Consider the following 26,659-nt stretch of genomic DNA (forward strand, 5'->3'; position numbering starts at 1 on the left):
CTCCACTGAGTAGATATAAATTTACTGCGAGTGCTTCAGGAAAGATTAGTCCAATTAAACAGTTTTGTTTTTTTAGTCCTTGGATCACTCAAGAGTAGCAGAAAGTGGTTTCAATTACTTGCTTAAAGTCATACAATGTGCATAGATTTTCAAATGTGAATGCAATTTTATTTATAAAATATAAGGAGCATTGGTATGAAATTAGATAAATTATCAATCCGGTAAGCCAGGCTATTGTGTTGAATGACTTGGTGCTTGGATGGTTGTTTCTCACTGGCCTGTGAGTGGTGAGTCAAGGTGTGGTTGCAAAGGAAACTGTAAGCAAAAATCAAATATGAGAAAGCAGACATTTTCAAAGCATTGAAATGAAGCTCCTGTTCACCCAGTTAACCTGGTAAGAGTCACCTCTGCATATCTCCAAGGCAAAAAATAATAATATCTGGTGATGAAGATGAATATTGTTTAAATATGCTGGCTCCAGTACCTTGCTTTCCCAGACCAAGAGATTCATGGATTTCAGGCTTCAAGACCTACTTGGCAGTTATGGATGGTCCAAACGTAGCAACAGCAAACCAGAAGACAATCACTGCTCATCACCTCAGGGCGGTCGGCCAGCAAGTATTTGAGCAGCTCACAGAAGACCTGTCTTGAGATAACAAAGCAGCACATGCTCTTGCAAAGTATTTTCTGGCAAAAAAAAATGTGATGGTCAAGCTGGAGATGCCAGGGAGACAGTGAGCCCAAAAAACAATGCAGCGCAGTGTTATGACAATGCGACATTGAAAATTGACGACTGATCAATAAATAACATGTGAGCGCCTGATTGAGAAAACTTCAAATCCACGAATTGGAGAATATTTCCTCCTGGAGACAGATGATTTGAGTTTGTAAAGAGCCTCAAGCCTGGCTATCCAAATCAAATCCACCATGCTTGATTCAAACTGGTGACATGGGAATGTGGTCTCAGACTCTGAGTTGCAGACACAGCTGGCCGCACAGCTTAATTGTCAAGGGTGATGCAAATTGACATCCCAGCATCCTCAATCAATATGTGCCCCAACATGGTCAGGCACCCTCAAAGATCAACACAAATTCACAACAATTCACAACAACCTGATCCAGTTGAAGGGATAAGACTGTGCTTCAAAATGAATTATTTCTCAAGAGACATTGGGGTCATGAAAGAAAAAGTCTGAGTTAGACAAGAACGCGGAGATATCTATTCATAAGAGTGAAATATGGTTTGTAGATACCATCATGAACAGTAAAGTACCAGATAATTTTAAGGAATGCTCATTCTAGGTCATGAACACAGCAGGCCAGGCAGCATCAGGAGATGGAGAAGTCGATGTTTCAGGTGTAATCCTCCTTCAGGACCTGTTCACCACCGCCCGATGCTGTCTGGCTTGCTGTATTCTTCAAGCCTCCTGCCTATCTAATTTAGATTCCAGCATCTGCATTTTTTTTTGTCTCTAACCATTCTAGGTCATGGGCATCTCGGGGTCACTCCTTATCAATATTGGGGAGATGGTAAACAAGTGGGAAAAAGCAACATCATCACTACTTTTCCCAACTAACTCTGACTCCTGCAACAGAAGACTTTAAAGACCATAAGGAGCAGGTGCGGGCCATTCAACCCATCTAATCTGCTCCACCATTCAATGAGATAACGTCTGAGCTGATAGTCCTCAACTCCACTTTCCTACCTTTTCCCCCCATTCCCTTGATTTCCTTACTGTTAAACATACACCTAACACAGCCTTGAATGTACTTGAATACCCAACTCTATAGCCCTCAGGTATAAAGATTTCCACAGATTCACTATCCTCTGAGAGAAGACATTCTTCCTTTATTTAAACAGGTAACCTCTTATCTAAAGTTATGCCATCTGATCCTAGAATTTGCAAAACAATCTCTCTGCATCTCCTCTATTAAGCTCCTAAGAATTCAATCAGATGGTCTGATTCTTCCAAGCTTGAATGAGTACAGCTCAATCTATTCAACCTTTCTTCAGAACATAGTATCTCCATACCTGGCAACAGAGAATGCGATCTTCTCTGGACTGTCTCCAAGGCTAGTGTACCTCTCCTTGGAGAAGGGGATCAAAACTGTTCACAGTATTCTTGGTGAGGTCCAACTAGTGCCTTCTATAGTTTTCGCATGATTACTCTACTGTCTTCATTCCCTCTGAAATATAGGCCAATTTATCTTCCCTATACATGTAGAACTTTATGATAGTTTTCTGTGACTGTTGCACAAAGGCTCTCAAATCCCACTGTGCTTCAACTTTCTGGAGTTTCATCCATTTAAATAATACTCAGCTCCTCTATTCTTGCTGCAAAAGTGCATAGTCTCTCATTTTCCCACGTTATATTCGATTTGCTCCAATTTTGCCTATTCACTTCTTATCTACATCCCTCTGCCAACACTTACGTTGTCCTCATCACTTCATTTCTCACCTGTGTCATCTGTAAACTTGACTACAATATGTTTATTTTTCTCATGCAATTTATAAATATGTATTATAAATAGTTATGGTCCCTGTCACTTCACTAGTCACTATTCTGAAATTTATCCCAACTGTGCCACCTATTTCCACAAATTCACCTGCACCTCCACACACATCATCTATTGCATCCACTGCACCCGATGTGGCCTCCTCTATATTGGGGAGACAGGCCGCCTACTTGCGGAACGTTTCAGAGAACACCTCTGGGACACCCGGACCAACCAACCCAACCACCCCGTAGCCCAACACTTTAACTCCCCCTCCCACTCCACCAAGGACATGCAAGTCCTTGGACTCCTCCATCGCCAGACCATGGCGACACGACGGTTGGAGGAAGAGCGCCTCATCTTCTGCCTAGGAACCCTCCAACCACAAGGGATGAACTCAAAATTCTCCAGTTTCCTCATTTCCCCTCCCCCCACCTTGTCTCAGTCAAATCCCTTGAACGCAGCACCGCCTTCCTAACCTGCAATCATCTTTCTGACCTCTCTGCCCCCACCCCATTCCGGCCTACCACCCTCACCTTGACCTCCCTCCACCTATCGCATTTCCAAAGCCCCTCCCCCAAGTCCCTCCTCCCTACCTTTTATCTTAGCCTGCTGGACACACTTTCCTCATTCCTGAAGAAGGGCTTATGCCCGAAACGTTGATTCTCCTGTTCCTTGGATGCTGCCCGACCTGCTGTGCTTTTCCAGCAACACATTTTCAGCACCTATTTAGGTAGCCAATTTTCTATCCTTACTGATGTATCGCCTCCAACATTGTGGGCTCTTATTTTGGGCAGTCCTTTATTGTAGCCTAATGTTCGGAACTGTATCAAATACCCTCTGGAAATGTAAATATGTAAGATCCACTGGTTTCCCAAAGCTAATTATGATCTGATTTGGAATCAATTACGATTCTAGTGTGTGACAAAAATGTCAACTTTGACAAACTCATATTATACGTAACTGAAAACAGGAGCATTATATGGCTTAAGCTGTTGGATAAACATAGCTTCAAACTTGAACGTGCTACAAGAGCACTCATTAACTTGATAATGATGTAGATTACATACACCAGTGGTTTAGAAACATAAAATATAGGAATAAGACATTGCCAGTCTGATCCTCAAGCCTGCTCCACCATTCGATATGGTACTTGCAGATCATCCAAATCAGTATCGTATTCCTCTGCTTTTTCTCTATTCCCTGTGATCCCATTGATACTAAGAATTAAATCTATCTTCTTCTTGAAAACCTTCATTTTTTTTGGCCTCAACCACTTCCTGTGGCAGAGAATTGCATAAGATTAGCTGTCTCTGAGTGAAGAAAATTCCCCTCATCTCAGTCATAAAGAGTCTACTCTATATCTCCTCTGTCCTGTCTACACACTCACTCAGGACACCTCCCACCTTGCACCAAAGCTAATAGTTGAGCCATCAGTTTTCATCTTCCCTTAATATCTGCTTCTCTCACATTCCAGCAAGAAAACAGCTCACAAATCAGGCAGAGAGAGTCAAGATGCCTGATATTTGGCACCCCATCTCTTATGAAGACAGGATCCAGGCTGTGACTTCCCCAAAAAGTCTGATTGATTGTGCCCCTGGACTGGTTTCAGAAACTACCCTTGACTAACTGTGCCAAGACCTCAGTAAGGGCTATCTTCCTTGACTTGACTGAGGACTGCTGACAACCATAACAAGGTTCTTGGTTTTGCATCTGCACTAAGCAACGAGCCAATGTAGCAATACTGAGAACCTAGGATCTCTGAATGAGAAACAAGTTGGAAAATAAGATAAAAGTGCAAGGGGAGCTGAAGCAAGGCAAGGCAGTGATACTGTGAGCATCCAGGTTACCTCACAATGAATGAGCACTAAGAAGGCATGTGAACAGTCTGGAGTTGCAGCATGGTCCAGTCCATGAGCTGGGTGTGTGTCCCTGAGTGTAAAGTGTCCTTGCTGGAATATTACAATGATCATTGTGCAATCAATGTGAGCGGCAGCATTGAAATATAGAAGGATGCACTAAACAGATTGCTGATGTCTGATGAGAGCTGTTAGAGGCTGTCAGCTGTCAGATGTCACTGTCAGTGGTAGGGGAGCATGTGGCCAGTGATCTTTCTGCATGCCCAGTGTTCATAAAAGATTCTTCGCCGCCAGCAGCAAGCAGGTACCCAGTCTGACTTCCTCATCGAGAATTCTTGGTGTCTCGTCTGCTCTGAGTTAATCACATATTGATAAAGGTGAGATGTCCAACGAATAAGGTCTAATTAACAAACAGCAATTCCCCTGAGTATCCAACTTACTGCTGCCTAACAAGAATCTCACCTCAATGCCTGGGACTTTGATGCAACAAGTTGTTCCTAAATTCGAGGTAAGTCTTGCTGAGCTTCTCACATGATTCTGCTACATTCCTCACCAGAATCCATTTCGTTCAGACCCCTGTAAGATACTGACCTGTTTGTCAACCTTTAGGTGGTCAACAAAGCCATTCAAATAAGCATACACTTCCTTCAGTCCAAGGAGTATTCTCATAATTTCACGACTTCACAGTCTCTAAGAAATTCTGCCATGCCAAGCTATTCTTGGGTCCAAGCAACAGATCAAAATTACTTAACAAAATATAAGGACCGCAGATGCTGGCAATCAGAAACTCAAACAGAAATTTCTGGAAAAACACTCAGCAGGTCTAGCAGCATCTGTGCAGAGAAAGCAGAGTCAACATTTCAGTTCCAGTGATCCTTCTTCAAATTCAAAGTCAACAATTTACAACATTTGTCATTCATGAATGTATGTTTCAGTACCACAGAATGCCTTGTGGTCAAAGTTTGGAATTAATCCTATTCTAGAACGCTTTGTTTCACTCTTGTCAGACATTGAAGGGATGTTCCACTGTGTTGTTGTCCATGGAAAGGACAATACAGAACATAATAAAGGGCCATCAGTCAGTACTCACGCAATGCCCACGACTCAATATCCTTCTCAACAAGGACAAATGCACATTCACAATATCTGAGAATGACTTTCTATAGTACAGTGTCAGCAACTAGAATAAAGCTTACACATAACAGTGCCATAACTATTCATACACTTCCAATGCTGACTAAAGAACAGCAACATTGTTTCTCAGTTTTATCTTCTGTATATCTGAGGCACAAATGGTGTCTGATCATCAATATCTAAGGTTGACCTAATAGTTTGTTTTGCATGCAAATGTTATTATGCTCTTGATCAAAGAGTCTTTTTTTTAGATTAGATTACTTACAGTGCGGAAACAGGCCCTTCGGCCCAACAAGTCCACACCGCCCCGCCGAAGCGTAACCCACCCATACCCCTACATTTACCCCTTACCTAACACTACAGGCAATTTAGCATGGCCAATTCACCTGACCTGCACGTCTTTGGACTGTGGGAGGAAACCGGAGCACCCGGAGGAAACCCACGCAGACACGGGGAGAACGTGCAAACTCCACACAGTCAGTCGCCTGAGGCAGGAATTGAACCCGGAACTCTGGCACTGCGAGGCAGCAGTGCTAACCACTGTACCACCGTGCCGCCTTGTTTGAGATTTCTGACAATAGTAGGATTTTCATTTTAATTCCGAGTTGTTATTTTCAGCTTTTTTTAGAATCCACTGAGAAAATACACTTTAGACCCAAGATAATGTTTTAAAGCCAATGTTTGCATTTTAAGACACAATGTAAAAATAATGGTGCTATTTCACAAAGCAATCTCCACAATTCTACAATGAAGTAGCTTAAGATTCAAAACTTTAATTGTTTTGAATGTGAAGTTAGGCTTTAGAAATTATAACTAATTTAACTTTGTAACATAAAGTGCCAAGAAGCCTTCTGTACATTCTTTCCTTTCATGTACAATCTACCTCTTCACGTTTCAACAGTATTGATTCAAATAAAATCAAGCAGAGTCAAGCACTGTCACAGAGTCACAGAGATGTACAGAACGGAAACAAACCTTTCGGTCCAACCTGTCCATGCCGACCAAATATCCCAACCCAATCTAGTCCCACTTGCCAGCACCCGGCCCATATCCCTCCAAACCTTCCTATTCATATACCCATCCAAATGCCTTTTAAATGTTGCAATTGCACCAGCCTCCACCATTTCCTCTGGCAGCTCATTCCATACACATACCACCCTCTGCGTGAAAAGGATGCCTCTTAGGTCTCTTTTATATCTTTCCCCTCACCCTAAACCTATGCCCTCTCGTTCTGGACTCCTCCACCTCAGGGAAAAGACCTTGACTATTTACCCTATCCATGCCTCTCATGATTTTATAAACCTCTATAAGGTCACCCCTCAGTCTCCAATACTCCAAAGAAAATAGCCCTAGCCTATTCAATCTCTCCCTGTAGCTCAAATCCTCCAACCCTGGCAACACCCTTGTAAATCTTTTCTGAACCCTCTCAAAATTCATAACATCCTTACGATAGGAAGGAGACCAGAATTACATGCAATATTCCAAAAGTGGCCTAACCAATGTCCTGTACAGCTGCAACATGACCTCCTAACTCCTGTACTCAATACTCTGACCAATAAAGGAAAGCATACCAAATGCCTTCTTCACCTGCAACTCTAATTTCAAGGAGCTATGAACCTGCAGTCCAAGGTCTCTTTGTTCAGCAACATTCCCTATAACCTTACCACTACATGTATATGGAGAATCGACGTTTCGGGCATAAGCCCTTCTTCAGGAATGAGGCTGGTGTGCCAAGCCCGCTTTCCTCACTTTCTCTCACTACATGTATACGTCCTGCAAAGGTTTGCTCGTAACTCAGGAATCTTTAGGTGACACATTGTAGCTAATAAAGCAAGGCAGCAACTTTAAGGCACCCTCTAACTCTTGCTTTCCTATTCCTCTTAGGGCTCGTGTAAATCCTCAGTCTCTTTCCAACACCCATGAGGGCCCCCTGTTGAACAAACCTGGATTGCTATGAAGTCTTTCATCTTTTAGCATGGGTTGCAGGTTTCAGTTCATTAATGTGTAAATCCCAGAATTTCCTTCATCACATTCCCGAGATAACTTAAGATTTCATTTTAAAAAATGGCATCTCAGCTCAGACAATGCATTAAAGGTGTGAGATTAGAGTTTGTCTGTATCCCATCTTGAATCAGACTGGCTCTATTTCCAAAGTAGGAATTTATAAAACATCACATGGATTGACTGCCTGCAGATTGCGTGTTTTTTGACCAAGACAGAATGTATCTGCAAATACAATTCTCCAAATGCAAATTCACCGCATAGACTTATATGTATATGTGCATGCATCTGGGAGAGAGAGAGAGAGAGAGAGTGTGTTTGTGTGTGCACGTGTGTGTGTGCATACATGTGTGTGTGTGTATGTCAGACAGAGTGAGTGTGTGGGACAGAGTGAGTGTGTGGGACAGAGTGTGAGTGTGTGTGTGTGCTTGGTAGAGTGTATGCATGAGTGCAACTGAGTATAAGCCTGTGAGCGGATGTGTGCATGTGTAAGAGAGAGAGCGTGTGTATGAGAGAGAGTCTGCATGTGTGCGAATGTATGTAAGGGTATGTGTATGTGTGCTTGTGTATAGTGGGGTCACCTGTAGTGTGACTTGAACCCCAGGTCCCGGTTGAGGCCATCCCCATGGGCACCAAACTTGGTTATCAGCCTCTGCTCGGCCATTCTGTGTTGTTGTGTATCCCGAAGTCTGCCTTGAAGGACAATCGCCGAGGTCAAATGTCCCTGACCACTGATTTCATTATCAAACGTTTTGCACATCTTGGTCCCCTGATGCTGTTGCTTATAAACTCTTTTCAACCCAGAGCTCTCAGCATGAATCAATTCCATCATTACACTTTGATTGGCGTTTGCAGTCAAGATTCAATGATTCATATCCTTGACCGCATGTCTCAATGTTTGCCCAGTTAGTGAACTTCCCAGTAAATCAGCTTTAAAGTCATCTGTTTTCTGATTTTTTTTTGCAGTGTGCAGAAATGGTTTATGTTACATTTATCCTTTATTAGCAACACCAATAAAGAAGATCAGAGTGTATACTAAGCTCTAAGTTTGATATCCAGGGTCTGTTAAAGTTGAAAGGATTATACAATTGAAAACTTAAACACATTGTTACAAAGCTAACTCTATATTTTGTGAATTGCTACACTTCTAAATGCATTAAAACATATCAGTAGAAGGACATAACTGTGGTTATGATTTCTTGATAAGTGCTGATGAGATGTAACTGTAAAACACTAGGTTGTAGTCTTCACTCTGAGGAGAAAGTGAGGACTGCAGATGCTGGAGATCAGAGCTGAAAGTGTGTTGCTGGAAAAGCGCAGCCGGTCACGCAGCGTCCAAGGAACAGGAGAATCGATGATTCGGGCATAAGCCCTTCTTCAGGAAGGGCTTATGCCCGATTCCTGTAGAAGGGCTTATGCCCGAAACGTCGATTCTCCTGTTCCTTGGATGCTGCCTGACCTGCTGCGCTTTTCCAGCAACACATTTTCAGCTGTAGTCTTCACTCTGTTCATAATACCACAATACATTTTGTTGTCAAATGAAGCTGAGCAGATTAACGTGATGTTATAGTGCCAAGATCTGCATTGACTATCCTTAAGCAGAATTTTATAGATTAATCAATGAATATACTTCAATTGTGTGATTTTAACAAAACTAATTCAATCATAAAATGTTGGTTATCCTTCTAATCGTGCAAGTAGTAATATTGTTTTAAAACACAAAATTAATCAAGACTCAAGTAGATGTGCGTCAAAAGTGCATCCTTAGGATTGAGACAAAATGTAATTATTTCAATGAGGGGCCTCAAATTCTGTTCACTCAAAACAGGAACATTGCTCTCAGTTCCAGCCTCTCTGCAGGCAATCATATCACTGGTGCCACTGCAGCTACAAATGTCCATTCTAACTCGTTAACTAACACCATATTTTCATTAGCTAAAGTCCCACATACCTTCAAAATTGATGGGTTTTTACCACCCCATAATATTTAGTGAGAAAAGGTATGAAATCACAAAATGCCAAACTAGGTTTTTGTGATACAACAGCTATATTACTTTTAAATCACATTACTCTTTTAAAAGGAGCTAAACAGACTCAAGACACCATTGGATGTGGCCCTTTAGTCACAGACAAATTGAAAGCTGTGCAAAAAGCATGCATTAATTAAACATTATTTAAAATATGTGATTCGTAAACCTCAAGAGCCCCTGGAACATACGCTTCATTTTGTACATTTTAGAAATTACATAATTGGAACATGGAGCATGTAATTACCTAAATAAATTGCTTATACTACTTAATGTACTTAATGTTTATCTAGCCACAGAAGCAAGTGACACGGAACAAAGTGCATTAGTCCTTTCGTCACTAAAGCTAACAGGAAAATGAATTCATTTTCAGAGAATCTGACTTCCAAAGCTATTCTTAGGTCATTACTAAAACTTGTCAAGCTCTGATAGAGCTAGGTAACATACCTTATGGTAATGTGTTACTTCACCTTAAAGGGATAGGAATCGTGCTACGTTGCCAACTAAATTCACTTATGCAGATCTGCTGGCATTGGAAAGTTAAAGGCAAGTCCAGCATGTCAACAATACAAGGGGAACCAGGTAGCTGCCATGACTTGGGACATGAGTTTAATGAATTATGTTAAGGTTTTCTTTTGCAATTCCAAAGCCTCCTGACCAAGAGGCAAGAATGAAACCAAATAGAGTCATGATTAATCCACTTTATCCCATAATAAAATCCTGGTCTGATGGTAACCCTCAGGCTGGATTTTTCAGGGTAGCCAAAGTGCCTGCTCATTCCTAACTATTCTTTTGACAATGGTGAGCGGAGCCATGATCCTGACAGCTGTCCTGAAGCATTTTAATGCAGGCAACTTCAAGGTGAGACTCAGGTGCCCCTGTCTTGAGAGGTCATTCATCTCAGTCTTAGGAATCTGCAACCACTCTCAGCTGGGAGGACAAGGGCAGCAAATGCACAGGGACATTACCATCTGTAGGTTCTTCTTGAAGCAACACACTATCTTGACCAGGAAATATATCACTATTCCTTCATTGTTGCTGGATTGAAATCCTGGAACTTCCTTCTTTCCAGCACTGATGGTGTACCTAGCAAGATTTTAAAATCACCTTCCCAAAAGGAATTAGGAATAGCTCAGCCAACAAGACTTACATTCCTTGGATAAATGTACATATGTCCTGCTTAGAGAGCTGCTGGTCCATTGACTCTTTGGCAGCTCTGTAGGCTCAAGAGCAGTGACCACTGCAGGCAGCTCTCAGCTTGCCAAGTCTCATTGTCAGTGGGGAGAGGATGGGGATGCTGGGTTTGAGAGGCTGAAGCAGAGGTTGAAAGGGGGAAGGTGACCTTGGTGAAGCATTGGCTGTCTCTGATGAGCCTAGGGAACCCAGAAAGGAGATTCTTCATTTTCCTCAACACAAGCATGCACAACTATCACTGCCATGGCATGGGCTTCCTCCTCACACCCACTTGTGAAATAGAGGTGGGGCGGTATAAGGCCTTAAATGAGCTAATAAATGGATGAAGGACCTCAATAGGCCTAAAGGTGGGAGATCGTGCAATGTTTTTTCTGCCTCTCCATAAACATCAGACAGTTTAGTGTAGTGCGTGAGTGGGTAGTGCAACTAAGCACTGGATTTTACATGCCTCCTGTCTTCAATCCTGCCACTGCCTATAACATCAGGCTTCTGACTCACTTCCAATAGGGAAATGAACATTTATTACATGTTGGGTTAATGATATCTGCACCAGCCTGAATGTTTAAGAGCAAGTATCTAAACAAATTAAATTGAAAAGTAACAATAGTTAGACTAACAGTGCATAAGAGTATCTAGGAAGTTAACAAATATTCCACATATCACCTTGAATATTGCCTAAACTTCATACCAATTTCTACCCCAAAGCACAAGTTCCTTCTATCTGACTGTTCGTTTCATCAGGAGGTTGAAGCTTAAAGCAATACTTTTATTATATCAAATTACTATGCATCTGTTTAAATTGCTTCAGGTTTAGCTCAGCATTTTTTCAATTATGTTCACATTGAATCGATAGTTTGTGATATGTGTTAAATAGAATGCACTGATGAATGTAAGATTGCACTGCTGCTTAATTCAGCTACTGTTTAGTTGACTTGAATTGAATTTAATGTATTGTCACGTGTACTGAGGCACAGTGAAAACTTTTGTCTTGCGAGTAATCCAGGCAGATCAGAGAATTAAGTAGCAGAGATAAGTAAATACTAGGCAAACAGCAGCAAAAACAAAAACACAGTACAGGTGAATGTTAAGAGTTTGTCAGTCCATTCAGTATTCTCATAACAGTCAGGTAGAAACTGTTTCAAAACCGGCTGGTGCGTGTGTTCAGGTTTCTGTACCTTCTCCCCGATGGTAGAGGTTGTAGAACAGCATTGCCAGGGTGGGATGGATCTTTGAGAATGCTGGCGGCCTTTCCTTGACAGCGGGCCTGGTAGATGGATTCTATAGATGGGAGGTTGGCCTTTGTGATTGTCCAGGCCGAGTTCACTAGTCTCTGTAACTGTCTCTGATCTTGAATGGTACAGTTGCCATACCAGAGAGTGATACATCCAGACAGAATGCTCTCAATGGCACACCTTTAAAAGTTGGCAAGGGTATTCGCTGTCATGCCACTCCCAGGAGCTTAACACTCTCCACTCGTTCCACCTCTGTGCTGTTAATATGTGTGTGTGTATGGGGTTGGGGGGGGGGGGGGGAGAGGGACATGAGAAATATCCTACTGAAAGTCAATAATAAGTTCCTTGGTTTTGCCGGCATTGAGAGCTAGGTTGTTCTCTGCGCACCATTTTTCCAGGTCTTCCACCTCCCGTCTGTAGGCTGTTTCATTGTCATCTGAGATTCAACCAACTATGGTGGTGTCATCAGTGAACTTGTAAATGGCATTAGTCCGGTATTTGACGACGCAGTCATGGGTTTACAGTGAGTACAGTAGGGGGCTGAGTACGCACCCCTGGGGGAGCTCCAGTTTTGAATGTTAGTGAGGATAAAATATTGTCCCCAATCGTCACTGATTGTGGCCTGTGGGTCAGGAAACTGAGGATCCAGTTGCAGAGAGTGGGGCTTAGCCCGCGATCACCAAGTTTAGTAATCAGTCTCGAGGGAATAATAATATTGAAGGCTGAACTGTAGTCAATAAGTAGGTACCTTATGTAGTTGTTCCTGGTGTCAAGATGTTCTAGGGAGGATTGAAGGGCAAGTGATATGGCATCTGCCATGGATCTGCTGGTCCGATAGGCAAATTGGAGTGGGTCAAGAATAGTGGGGAGGCTGGAGTTGATTACTACTATGACCAACCTTTCAAAGCACTTCATGACCACCAAAGTTAGGGCCACTGGGCGGTAATCATTGAGACATGCTGCAATGAGCCTTCTTAGGCACAGGGATGATGTTTACCCTCATGAAACAGGCAGGGACATTGACCTGCTGCAGGGACAGGTTGAAGATGTCCGAGAAGACCTCTGCCAGTTGATCTGTGCATGCCTGAATGCACAGCCAGGTACTCTGTCTGGTCCCATTGCTTTCCTTGGATTCACACGAAGGAAAACCATTCTGACCTCTGAGGGAGGGATATGTCATTGTCTGCTATCTTGCACTGTCTCTTTTTAGAACCTGTGATGTCATTCAATCCTTGCCATAGTTGCCGGACTGAGATGTACAAAGTTAAAAATCACACAACACCAGCTTATAGTCCGACAGGTTGAATTGGAAGCACTAGCTTTCGGAGCGCCGCTCCTTCATCAGGTGGTTGTGGAGTATAAGATTGTAAGACACAGAATTTATAGCAAATGTTTACAGTGTGATGTAACTGAAATTATATAATGAAAAAGACCTGGATTGTTTGTTAAGTCTCTCATCTTTTAGAATGACCATGTTGGTTTCAGTTCTTTCATATGTAAATCGCAGAACTTTTTTAAAGTTACATTATCAAGTGAACTTAAACAATTGGTGTCACGTCGGCCCAGATAATGCATTGACGGTGTGAGGTGCCCTTTGTGAGACTGTCTGTGCACAATGTTCAGACTGATTCTAATCTAAAAAACAGGTTCACAGAATCTTACATGAATGCATGCAGTTTTTGAACAAAGTACAATGTAACTCTACAAGCACAAATTCACCCCACAAACATATATGTGTATATGTGCATGCGTGTGGGGGTGGGTGGAGTGGGGGTTATCTATGAGAGAGTATGTGTTTGTGTGAGTGTAAAGCGGTATAAGTCTGTGAGAGGTTGCGTGTGTGACTGTGGGAGTTTATGTGTGAGTGTATGAGAGAGGGTTTGCATGAGTGCATGAGTCTATCTCATACCTCTGAGCATGAGATAGACAAGGTTGGCTGAGTCGCAAGAGTACCTGCCACATACGTGGAAGGTATACTACCATTACGCATGGGGATACCTCCCACCATGTACATGGCAGGTACTCATGTGACTCAGCCAATGTTGTCTATCTCATACGCTGCAGGCAAGGGATGCCCTGAGCCATGGTACATTGGCAAGACCACACAGACGCAATAGCAATGGATTATTAGTCACCGCACAACAATCAACAGACAGGAGTGTTCCCTCCCAGTTGGAGAACACTTCAGCGGTCCAGGACATTCAACCTTCAGTTGACCGCCCTCCAAGGTGGACTTCAGGACAGACAACAACGAAAGGTGGCCGAGCAGAGGCTGACAGCCAAGTTCAGTACCAATGGGGTTGGCCTCAACCGGGACTTTGGGTTCATGTCACATTACAGGTGACCCCATTGTACTATGCACATACATAGGCACAGACACACACGCACACTCCTACGGACCCATACACTCACACGGATCCTCTCATAAGCTCACACGCACACTCCCACATTCACACATGCACCCTCTCACAGACCTATACCGCTTTACACTCACACTCACACAATATGCACACTATCTCACAGACAATCACAATCCCTCGCCCCCTCGCCACACCCATATGCACACACACACACACAAATAAACTTAAGTTTGTAGGGTGAATTTGTACTTGCAGATTTACATTTTACTTTGCTCAAAAACTGCATGAATCCATGTAAGATTCTGCGAACCCGTTTTTTAGATTAGAATCAGTCTGAACATTGTGGCACAGACAGTCTCACACAGGGCACCTCACACCCTCAATGCATTATCTGGGCTGACATGACACCAATTGTTAAAGTTCACTTGAGGGTGTAACTTTAAAAAAGTTCTGCGATTTACATATGAAAGAACTGAAACCAACATGTTCATTCTAAAAGATGAGAGACTTAACAAACAATCCAGGTATTTTTCATTATATAATTTCAGTTACATCACACTGTAAACATTTGCTATAAAGAATGTGTCTTACAATCTTATACGCCCCGACCACCTGATGAAGGATCAGCACTCTGAAAGCTAGTGCTTCCAATTCAACCTGTCGGACTATAACCTGGTGTTGTGTGATTTTTAACTTTAATTAAGTTATTTAAATTGATTAAAGCTGTGGTTGAGTCAGTGATTATATACTAATCACTGATTAGGTTGTATAATATACAATCAGGGTGTATATGATTCATGCAAATTATAAAATAATTGTGAATTTACATGCAAGATCATAAGACAGAATAGAGTTTGATAACTCTAGTTTGCCTGGAAGATAGCTTACTAATCAAAAGTAAAGAGTCGGGTTGTAACATTCATCTCGATATTTAAGAGAACATCAGACATTTCATCAACATCTCAACCAGATAAATTTTTTTTCTCAAAATTATCACATGTGCCACAAGTAGACAGCCTTTGAATAGAATTCCACATTACTCTGTTTTTCCTAGGTCTATTTGATTTCCTCTTTCATATGATGGGCCATTTTATCAAAACTCCTGCTATTTTCAACACCCATTCCATTGGCGTTGAAATGAAAATAGCTTCTAATCATTTTACAATTACACATCCTTTCTAATAACAAAGCTTTGAGGATAAGAGCTTTGAGTAGCACCAAGATGGGTGGTGTTGACAGACGATGGAGGGAGAAAATTTTGTAGGCCTGAAAATCTGCACAGGAATCATGGAGTGGAAATAATCCCTGCCCATGGCACGCAACATTTCTCCCAATAGATCCTGGAAAGGTATTACGTCTCCATGATAGCCCTTTACTCCTTCCTCTCTTTTCCCTGACAGTGTTTGTTCTGCTCTGTGTCACTCATAGTGCTCTCTTTCTCATTTTCCATTCCATGGTATTTGTGGGGAGAAGGATGTCGCCACCAATCTCTTTTCTTGACTGACTCTCAGGGTCTAGTTGTAGTTGTCATTACAATGACAAATGCATAACCATTAATCAGATTCTAAATATAAGAATCTCTTGTTGCAACAAAAAATAGTTTATTGAAGAATTGGAATTCAGCACAAGTTACGCACTGTTACTAAGACTATTGGGAGACTCAGATAACACGTCAATCTCCTTTAGGATACTAAGCTATTTACCACATTTCCTGACCCAAAACTGTCTCCCATCATCTGTTGTCTCCACTACTACCTATCTCCATCGTCTCACTGAGGCTTCTTTCCATGGAGATTTTATTTGTACATTCTTGTATATAATTACAGAAACCATTATCCTCATCTCCCTCCTCATGTTTCTGACAATTTCACAATTCTTCAAAACCATGTTCCCTTTGCACTTGGAAGTTTGCTATGTCTTTTGCTTGAGAGCCATTGACATTGACTTTAATTTGACCATGATTCAGACCCTAACATTCTCTGCTTTGTAAAGCATCTCGCTACTAGAAGAGGTTTTATCTCTTGGATGTTGGTATGAAGTTTAAGACATGTACTGTATCTTTAACAAAGAGTGAATGCTGTTCTGAACTGAGAGCTTGCAAGCACCTGTCATATGACTAACTAGCAGTATAATGAAAGAATGAAAATATGTAAAATTTATTTGTGAAATAGATACCTGTGTTGGTTGCTGTTTTGAAAACAATTTGAATTTAATCAATCATTTAAAATTATGCCACAGAATACTAAAACCCAGTCGAGTTTGAATTTATTGTTTTTGCCAACATCAAACCAATGAGATGATCCACTGTTGGGAGTATAAATAATGCAGACAGTTTTTACTCCCACTCCACCAAGAACATGCAGGTCCTTGGACTCCTCCATCGCCAGACCATAGCAACACGACGGTTGGAAGAAGAGCGCCTCATCTTCCGCCTAGGAACCCTCCAACCACAAGGGATGAACTCGGATATCTCCAGTTTCCTCATTTCCGCTCCCCCCACCTTGTCTCAGTTAAATCCCTCGAACTCAGCACCTCCTTCCTAACCAGTAATCTTCATCCTGACCTCTCCGCCCCCACCCCCACTCCGGCCTATCACCCTCACCTTGACCTCCTTCCACCTATCGCATTTCCAACGCCCCTCCCCCAAGTCCCTCCTCCCTACCTTTTATCTTAGCCTGCTGGACACACTTTCCTCATTCCTGAAGAAGGGCTCATGCCCGAAACGTCGATTCTCCTGCTCCTTAGATGCTGCCTGACCTGCTGCGCTTTTCCAGCAACACATTTTCAGCTCTGATCTCCAGCATCTGCAGTCCTCACTTTCCCTTCGAAAGTTTTAAAGTCAGACAAAGTAACTACCGTCGAGAGAGTAACTGCCATCAAAACACTCTCTATCAAAGGTACCTTGTTCATATGAAACAGCTTTGCAATGAAAGAAAGAAGACAACCCAGGGAGCTCTTTAGCCAGAAGAAAAAAGATCCCAAAGATGACAGCCGTCATATGGTTTTGAAATAAAGTTGATGCAATTTTAATAAGTGTCTTATTGGAGCAGCATATTGTTATAGAGTTGGAGGCAGATAATAAGCAGTTAAGAGAAAGGCGGGGGGCTTAGAGTGATTGCTTAATGTTTAATTTTAGAGTTACAGAATAAATTGATATCATTTTCTTTAAATAGTGGAATTTAGGAGTTCTCTGTCACTCATATTTTAACAGATTATGAGGTGAGGTGAGGTGAGCTTTTCTGCGTGTTTGGGTTAATTAACAGAAATGTTCACCACCATTTTGTATCAGTTCAGGGGCTCGGGTTCATGTGTTGGACAGGTTTAGACAGATCCAATTGGAGATTTGGACAGATTTGGGGTATGATAGATCCCAGCAGATCTAAACACATGCCAATTAGTGTCCTAGATCTTTAAATAAAACATAGGTGAGACAATTTGTTTAATTTTGGATACTTGTGGTTGGTTAAATTAAAAATGAGAGAAGTGGCTGTTAAGATTGCTAAAGAGGTTATGGAGTTTGGAGATGATTCCCAAATGGTAGGTAAATCACAGGCGGTAATAAAACCAGTACCTTTGTTGCCAATTCCCACATTTGAAGAACCTTTCACGTGGGTTATAATTGACTGTGTAGGTCCCCTCCCAAGAACTAAAAGTGGGAACCAGTACTTGTTAACCGTAATGGATGTGTCTACCAGATTTCCGGAGGCAATTCCATTACGGAATATTAAGACAAGAAAGGTGGTAGATGAGTTAGTAGCTTTCTTCACATGGTATGGGCTACCCAGAGAGATTCATTTGGACCAAAGGTCTAATTTTACTGCTTGGCTGTTTAAGGAGGTTATGGATAGTTTAGGCATACAGCGCTTTAAATCCAATGTGTATCATCTTGAATCCCTTTGGAAAGGTGGGACCTTTGCAAAGGTGGGATCAAACCCCGAGGACCACATTAAGAGCATCTTTGCACGATTGCCTGAATAATTTGGATAAAGGTGTCCCATTCATATTGTTTGCCATTAGAGATGTTCCAACAAATCTACTCAGTTTACATCCTTTGAGTTAATATTCAGACATGAATGAGAGGGCCTTTGAAATTTATTAAAGAGAAATTGACAGGACAGAAGTCGGAAATCTCACACATGGATTATGTATCTGAGGTGAGGGAAAGATTAAATCTGGTAGGTGAATTAACTAAACAACACAAGAGGGCACAGCATAGAATGCAGCAGGTGGCAGATAAACACTTAAAATTCAGTCATTTTCTCAAGGAGATGATGTATTAATATCGTTACCAGTGGTAGGAGATCCATTCAAAGCCAGGTTTAGTAGTAACTAGCAAATTGAGAAAAAATTAAGTCAGATAAACTATCTGGTAAAGATATCAAATAAGTAAAAAAATGTATCGGGTATGTTATGTGGATATGTTGAAACCTTATTATAATAGAGAGAGGTAACTGGAGAAACAGGTGTGAGTTATTGCCCCACAGAGTGAGGAGTCAAATCCAGATGTTGTGGCGTTTAATGTACCTCAACATATGTTAAACAATGAGAATGTCCTTGAGGGGTAGGATAGGTTGGTGAACTGGATTAGTGGTGCTGGAAGAGACAGCAGTTCAGGCAGCATCCGAGGAGCAGTAAAATCGACTTTTCGGGCAAAAGCCCTTCATCAGGAATAAAGGCAGAGAGCCTGAAGCGTGGAGAGATAAGCAAGAGGAGGGTGGGGGTTGGGAGAAAGTAGCATAGAGTACAATAGGTGAGTGGGGGAGGGGATGAAGGTGATAGGTCGGGGGCAGGGGGAGGGTGGAGTGGATAGGTGGAAAAGAAGATAGGTAGGTAGGACCAGTCATGGGACAGTGCTGAGCTGGAAGTTTGGAACTAGAGTGAGGTGGGGGAAGGGGAAATGAGAAAACTGTTGAAGTCCTGATGAAGGGCTTTTGCCCGAAACATCAATTTTACTGTTCCTTGGATGCTGCCTGAACTGCTGTGCTCTTCCAGCACCACTAATCCAGAATCTGGTTTCCAGCAGTCATTGTTTTACCTAGGTTAGTGAACTATCTGTCTCAGATGCAAAGAACCCAGATGAAAGCTTTGTTACAGCAGTATGAGGACATATGCAGGAATAAGATGGGGAGAACTAATACTATTGTCCATGAGGTGGAAGTAGGGAATGCTGTTCTGATAAAACAACACCCATACAGACTTAATCCTTTCAAAGCCACACAGGTCCAGAAGGAAGTGGATGGGATGCACTACAAAGATATTATTGAACCAAGTCAGAGTGTGTGGAGTTCACCGATCGTGTTAGTTCCCAAATCTGACAGGACTCAACGATTTTGTATGGACTATCATAAGGCCAACATCATAAAAATATTGGACTCATACCCAATACCAAGATTGGAATACTGCATAGAGAAAGTTGGACAAGCTAGTGGGCGTGGGCGGCACGGTGGCACAGTGGTTAGCACTGCTGCCTCACAGCGCTAGAGACCCGGGTTCAATTCCCGCCTCAGTCGACTGACTGTGTGGAGTTTGCACGTTCTCCCCGTGTCTGCGTGGGTTTCCTCCGGGTGCTCCGGTTTCCTCCCACAGTCCAAAGATATGCGGGTCAGGTGAATTGGCCATGCTAAATTGCCTGTAGTGTTAGGTAAGGGGTATGGGTGGGTTGCGCTTCGGCGGGGCGGTGTGGACTTGTTGGCCCGAAGGGCCTGTTTCCACACTGTAAGTAATCTAATCTAATCTAGTTACATCACAAAATTGGACTTACTGAATGGTTATTGGCAGGTACCTTTATCAGAGACAGTGAAAGAAGTTTCTGCGTTTTTAACCCCAAATGGGCTATATCAATTCAAAGTGATGCCTTTTGGAATGAAGAATGCACCAGCCACATTCCAAAGACTCATGAACTGCATTGTGACTGGATTAACAAATTGTGCAGTTTATCTGGATGATGCAATGATCTTTAGCGAGTCATGGACAGATCACAGGGTACAATTGGCAGAGCTGTTTGAGCGATTATGGGAAGCAAAACTGGTAGTAAAGGAAACAGAATTCAAGAAGGCGAAGGTGAAGTTCTTGGTACATAACATTGGTGATGGAAGGTTGGCCCCATGGAACACAAAGATGAAGGCCTTTGAGGAATTTCCATCACCATCCTCAAATAAATCGTGCTTTGATTTTTGGGAAAAAGTGGACTCTACCAGAAGCTTGTTTCAAATATCAGGAGAATTGTGGCACTGCTGGCAGATTTACTGAAGAAGAACACAAAATCTTGATGGACAGAACAATGTCTGGAGGCACTTGAGATTTAAAAGCAGTATGAACCACCACACCAGTTATAATTACACCTAATGTACACCTTCAAAGTTGCAATCGATGCTATTGATATAGGAATTGGAGCTGTACTGCTACAGGAAGATGATGATGGAATTGAATGGCCAATTGGTTACTTTTCAAGTAAACTAAACACCCACTAGAGAAAATACTCTACCACAAAAAGGAATTATTGAATTTGTACTGGCCTTACGCCATTTCAATGTTTATGTGACAACCAATGTGTCAGAGAAAATTGTGTACACGGATCACAATCCTCTTACATTGTTGTAAGATTTAAAGACAAGAATATGAGACATTTTTTTGGAGTCTTATGTTACAGACTTCTAATTTACAAATTGGACACGTTATGGGTCGGAATAATGTGATAGCTTTTGCATTATTGCGGATTCAAAGGCAAAAGTATAGATAAGATTGAACAGATTAACACACCATACACATAAAATCTGTGTGTGTGCGCGTGTGCAGAAAATAACATGAACTTAGTTTAATGTCCTGTGTATTTCATTGTAATGGGATTAAGATTTAGAAAAAAAAAAGCCATCTTTTCATTATGATAGTTCTTTTTTTTCTTAAGGGGGGAGATGTTATGATGTTGAAGACATGTACTGTAGATTTAACAGAGAGTGAATGCTGTTCTGAGAGCTTACAAGCACCTGTCATATGACTAACTAGCAGTCTCAGGGTGTACTGGAAAATTTAAAGTATGTACTATTTGGCTGTGAAACAGATACCTGAGTTGGTTGCTGTTTTGAAAACAATTCAAATTTAACCAGTTTAAATTACGGCCCAGGATACTAAAACCCAATCAAGTTTGAATTTAATATTTTGCCAACATCAAACCAATGATACGATCCGATGTTGGTGGTATAAAAATAGCAGGCACTTTGAAAGAGTAATTGCCATTGAAATGTTCTCCACCAAAGGTATCTTTTCATATGAACCATATTCAGAGCAAAAGAAAGAAGATGACCCAGGTAGATCTTTAGCCGGAAGAAGACAGACATCAGAGACGACAGCCCCTGTATGGTTTTGAAATAAAGTTGATGTAATTTTATTAAGTGTTTATATTGGAACATTATATTGTTGTAGAGTTGGAGGCAGATAATAAGCAGTTAAGAGAAAGGCGTGCTTAGAGATGTGAATTGCTGTGGTTTAATGTTCACTTTTAGAGTTAAGGAATAAATTGATATTACTTTCTGGAAATAGTTGAACTTGAGAGATCTCTGTCATTCATACTTTTACAGATTACAAGGCGAGGTGAGCTTTACTGGGTGTTTGGTTTAATGAGCAGCGGGGTTCACCACCATGATGTAGCAATGCCCTTCTCAGAAGACATTGCTTTTTCTAAACCAGGTGGTAGTTCCAACTGGAGAAAGTGAGGACTGCAGATGCTGGAGATCAGAGTCAAGAGTGTGGTGCTGGGAAAGCACAGCAGGTCAGGCAGCATCCGAGGAGCAGGAGAATCAAGGTTTCAGGCATAAGCCCTTCATCAGGAATCAGCCTTCTAGGCCAAGGGGGCTGAGAGATAAATGGGAGGGGGCTGGAGTTGGGGGGGAAAGTAGTTGAGAGTGCGATAGATAGATGAAGGTGGAGGTGAAGGTGATTGTTCAGAGAGGAGAGGAGGATGGAGTGGATAGGTTGGAAGGAAGATGGACAGGTCAGACAGGTCAAGAGGGCAGTGCCGAGTTGGAAAGTTGGATCTGGGAGACGGCGGGGGGAGGGAAAATGAGAAAACGGGTGAAATTCACATTGATGCCGTAAGGTTGGAGGGTCCCAAGGCAGAAGGTGAGGCTTTCTTCTTCCGGATGTCGGGTGTTAAGGGTTTGGCGACGGAGGAGGCCTGGGATCTGCATGTTCTTGGGGGACTGGGAGCGTGAGTTAAAGTGTTCGACCATGGAGCGGTGCAGTTGTTTTGTGTGTGTGTCCCTGAGATGTTCGCTGAAGCATTCCGCAAGTAGGCATCTTGACTCCCCAGTGTAGAGTAACAAGATCGTTAGCAACAGATACGGTAAATGACATGTGTGGAAGTGCAGGTAGATCTCTGACGTATGTGGAAGGCTCCTTTGGGGCTTTGGACCGAAGTGAGGGGGGATGTGTGTGCACAGGTTTTGCAATTCCTGTGGTAGCAGGGGAAGGTGCCGGGAGTGGAGGGTGGATTATTGGAGGGCGTGGCCCTGACAAGGAAGTTGCACAGGCAATGGTCTTTATAGAACACTAATAGGGATGGGGAGGGAAATATATCACTAGTGGTGGGGTCTGTTTGTAGGTGGCAGAAACGATGGAGGATGATACGTTGTATCTGGAGGTTGGTGGGGTGGAAGGTGAGGATGAGGAGGTTCTGTCCTTGTTGCAATTGGAGGGGTGGGGTTCAAGGACAAATGTGCAGGAAGTGTATGAGATATGCTGGAGGGCAGCATCAACCATGTGGGAGGGAAAACTGTGGTCTTTGAAGATGAAAACCATCTGGTGTGTTCTGTGGTGGAATTAGTCCTCTCAGGAGCAGATGCGGTGGAGGCAGAGGCATTGGGAATAAGGGATAGCATTTTTACAGGAGGCAGGGTGGGAGGAGGTGTAGTCAGGTAGCTGTGGGAGTCTGTGGGTTCATAGAGTCAGTGTTGAGTAGGTTGCTGTTGTTAGAGATGGAGAGTTCCAGGAAGGGGAGCGAGGTGTCCGACATGGTCCAGGTGAACTTAAGTTCGGGGTGGAACATATCAGTGAAGTTGATGAGCTGTTCAACCTCCTCATGGCACTGATACAATCATCGATGTGGCGGAGGAAAAGGTGGAAAATGGTGCCAGTGTAACTGTGGAAAATTGACTGTTCCACATACCCAAAGAGACAGGCCTAGCCGGAGCTCATGCAGGTGCCCATGGCTACCCCTTGGGTCTGGAGGAAGGGGGAGGATTCAAAAGAGAAATTGTTGAAGATGAGGACCAGTTCAGCCAAATAAATGAGAATGTCAGTGGAAGGGGACTGGTTGGGTCGGTGGGAGAGGAAGATACAGAGGGCTTGGAGGCATTCATCATGGCGGATGGATGTGTACAGGGATTGGATGTCCACGGTGAAGACAAGGCGTTGGGGCCAGGGAAACAAAAGTCATGGAGGAGATGGAGGGCATGGATGGGGTTCCGAACATAGTTGGGGTGTTCCTGGACCAGGGGGAAAGGACAGTGTCCAGTTATGTGGAGATCAGTTTGGTGGGGCAGGAGCAGGCCAAGGTGATAAATCGGCTGGGGGACAGGCTTGTAAATTTTGGGTAGGAGGTAGAACTGGGCAGTGCGGGGTTCCTGGTCTAAGAGGTTGTGTATGGTCTGGGAGATGATGTTTTGGTGATGGGAGGTGAGGTCATGATCAAGGGGGCAGAAGAGGAGGTGTCCGCGAGTTGACACCTGACTTCAATGGTGTAGACGTCAGTGCGCCAAACCTCGGTAATTCCAATACCTTATCTGGATATCTTTAATCTTGGAAGTGGGAGAACTGAGATTGATGACTAGTGGATAGGGTTGTGCAATCAGCTCCTGGATTTACCTGTTGATGCTAAGTTTCACAATAACAAGTGAACGTGGCCCCCATTGAATGCTCCTCCAGTAAAATGTGAGAAATCGGCAAACCTCCAATGTCCACGGTGACCACAACTGCATATCCTGATCTGCCACATGGACCTGTTGATGGAGTCACTCTGGAGCATACACGGGGCTGAGAATTTTGTGCACAGCATGTTTAGTGAGCTGGTCACACCACCAGTAAGAGCTACACAGATGGAGAAAAGGTGGGCGAGTACCAGAAAGACCAGTAAGTGTAGGCAGGTGGTGCAGGAGTCCCCTGTAGCTATCTCCCCTCTCAAATAGGTAAACCATGTTGGATACTGTTGGGGGGAGAGGGGAATAGTGCCTCAGCAGAAAGCAGCAGCAGTAGCTGTCAGGTCAGTTGCACCACGGTTGGCTCTGTTCGACAGCAGGGAAGCTTGAAGTGTAGGTGAGCAGGAGTGCGGGGGAACTTTACAGTCAGGGGCACAGATGAGTATTTCTGAGACTGTGACTGAGTCTCTAGAATGGTGTGTGCATTCTCTGGTGCCAGGGTCAAGGATATCTCCAAGCGGGTACAGGATGTTCTGAAGGAGGAGGGTCAGCAGCCAGAAGTTGTGGTCCATGTTGGAAATAACGACACAAGCAGAAAGAAAGATGAGGTGCAATAAAGGGAGTTCAGGAAGTTTGGTAGAAAGTTGAAAGGCAGGACCTCTGAGGTTGTAATCTCAGGATTACTTCCTGTGTCACGTGCCAATAAGGTCAGGAACAGGAAGATAGTTTAATTAAATATGTGGCTGATCAGCTGGTGTAGGAGGGAAGGCTTCAGGCCTGTGGTCATTTGGGCGTCTTCCAGAGCAGGTGCGACCTGGACAAGGATGGGTTACACCTAAACTGGAGGGGCACCAATTTCCTGGCAGGGAGGTTTGTTCGTGCCACTTGGGAGAGATTAAACTAATGAGGCAGTCGGTCAGCAAGTGAAATGATCAAGGAGCAGTAGGCCTAAGAGAAAGAACTGACAGGGAGAGGTTATTGAAAATGGCAGGATTGATGATGTTAGCTGTATTTGTTTCAATGTGAGGAGTATGACAGGTAACATAGATGAATTCAGTGCATATAATTGTGATGTTTTAGCTATTACAGACACTTGGTTGAGAGAGGGACAAGAATTGAAGCTTAGCATTCCAAATTTGGATGTTTCAGGCAAGCGAGCGAGGGATATAAAAGAGGTGGGGGAGGTGTGTTACTAGTTTGGGGGAAATATCACAGCTGCACCAAGGAAGGACACCTTAGAGGGTTCATCCAGTGAGGCAATACAGGCAGGGTTCAGGAATAGGAAGGGTGCAATCACTTTGATGGGTTTGTACTACAGACCTCCCAACTGAGGAAGAGATATGTAGGCCGATCATAGCAAAATGCAAAAACAGCATGGTTGTTGTGGTGGCTGATTTTAATTTTCCTTATATTGACCGGGACTCGCTTAGTGCCTGGAGCTTGAATGGGTGGAATTTGTTAGATGTGTCCAGGATGGTTTTTTGAAACAATATATGAATAATCCAACTAAAGGCCAGACCTGGTATTGGGGAATGAACCTGGCCAGGTGATCAAAGTTTCAATGGAGGAGCATTTCAGGAGCAGTGACAATAATTCTGTAAGTTTTAAATTATTTATGGATAAGGGCAAGAGTAGAACTCGGGTAAGAGTATTAAATTGAGGGAAGACTAATGATAAGAGTATTAGGCAGGAATGCAGATTGGGGATTTGTGGGTAAATCCATAACTGGCCTGTGGGAATCTTTTCAAGGCAGAAGTGGGGACTGCAGATGAGGGAGATCAGAGTCGAGAGTGTGGCACTGGAAAAGCACAGCAGGTCAGGCAGCTTCCGAAGAGCAGGAGAATCGATGTTTCAGGCATCACCCTTCATCAGGAATCTTTTAAAACCAGTTGATCAGGGTTTAGGATCAGCATGTTTCTGTGAAAGTAAAAGATAAGGATGGTAAGATTTGGGAAACTTGGATGAGAAGAGAAAGTGAGAGCGTCGTCAAAAAGGAAGAAGGAGGCATATGTAAGGTTTAGGAAACTGAAGCCAGGCTGAGTCCTCAAAGTATACAAAGATAGCAGACAAGAACTCAAATAAGAAATTAGGCGGTCTAAAAGGGGACGTGAAATGTCTTTGGCTAACAGGATTAAGGAAAATTTCAAGGTGTTTTTGCACATATAAGGAGCAAGAGGTTAGTCAAGGTAAGGGAAGGTCCACTCAAGGACAAAGCAAGAAATTTATGTGTGGAGCCAAAGGAAGTGGGCAAGGTCCTCACTGAATGCTTTGCACCAGAATTTGTAAAGGAGAAGGACATGGTGATTGGTGAGTCGAGGGAATGTCAGTATAAAAAAAGGAGTAAGTGTATGAAAAGCATTAAAGGTAGAAAAGTCCCCATGACCTCATAGAATCTATCCCAGAATGCTGAAGGAGGCAGTTGAATAAATTGCCAGGGTCTTGTACGAA

This window comes from Chiloscyllium plagiosum, chromosome 1 (genome assembly GCF_004010195.1).
Source record: "Chiloscyllium plagiosum isolate BGI_BamShark_2017 chromosome 1, ASM401019v2, whole genome shotgun sequence".
In the NCBI taxonomy this organism is placed as follows: Eukaryota; Metazoa; Chordata; class Chondrichthyes; order Orectolobiformes; family Hemiscylliidae; genus Chiloscyllium; species Chiloscyllium plagiosum.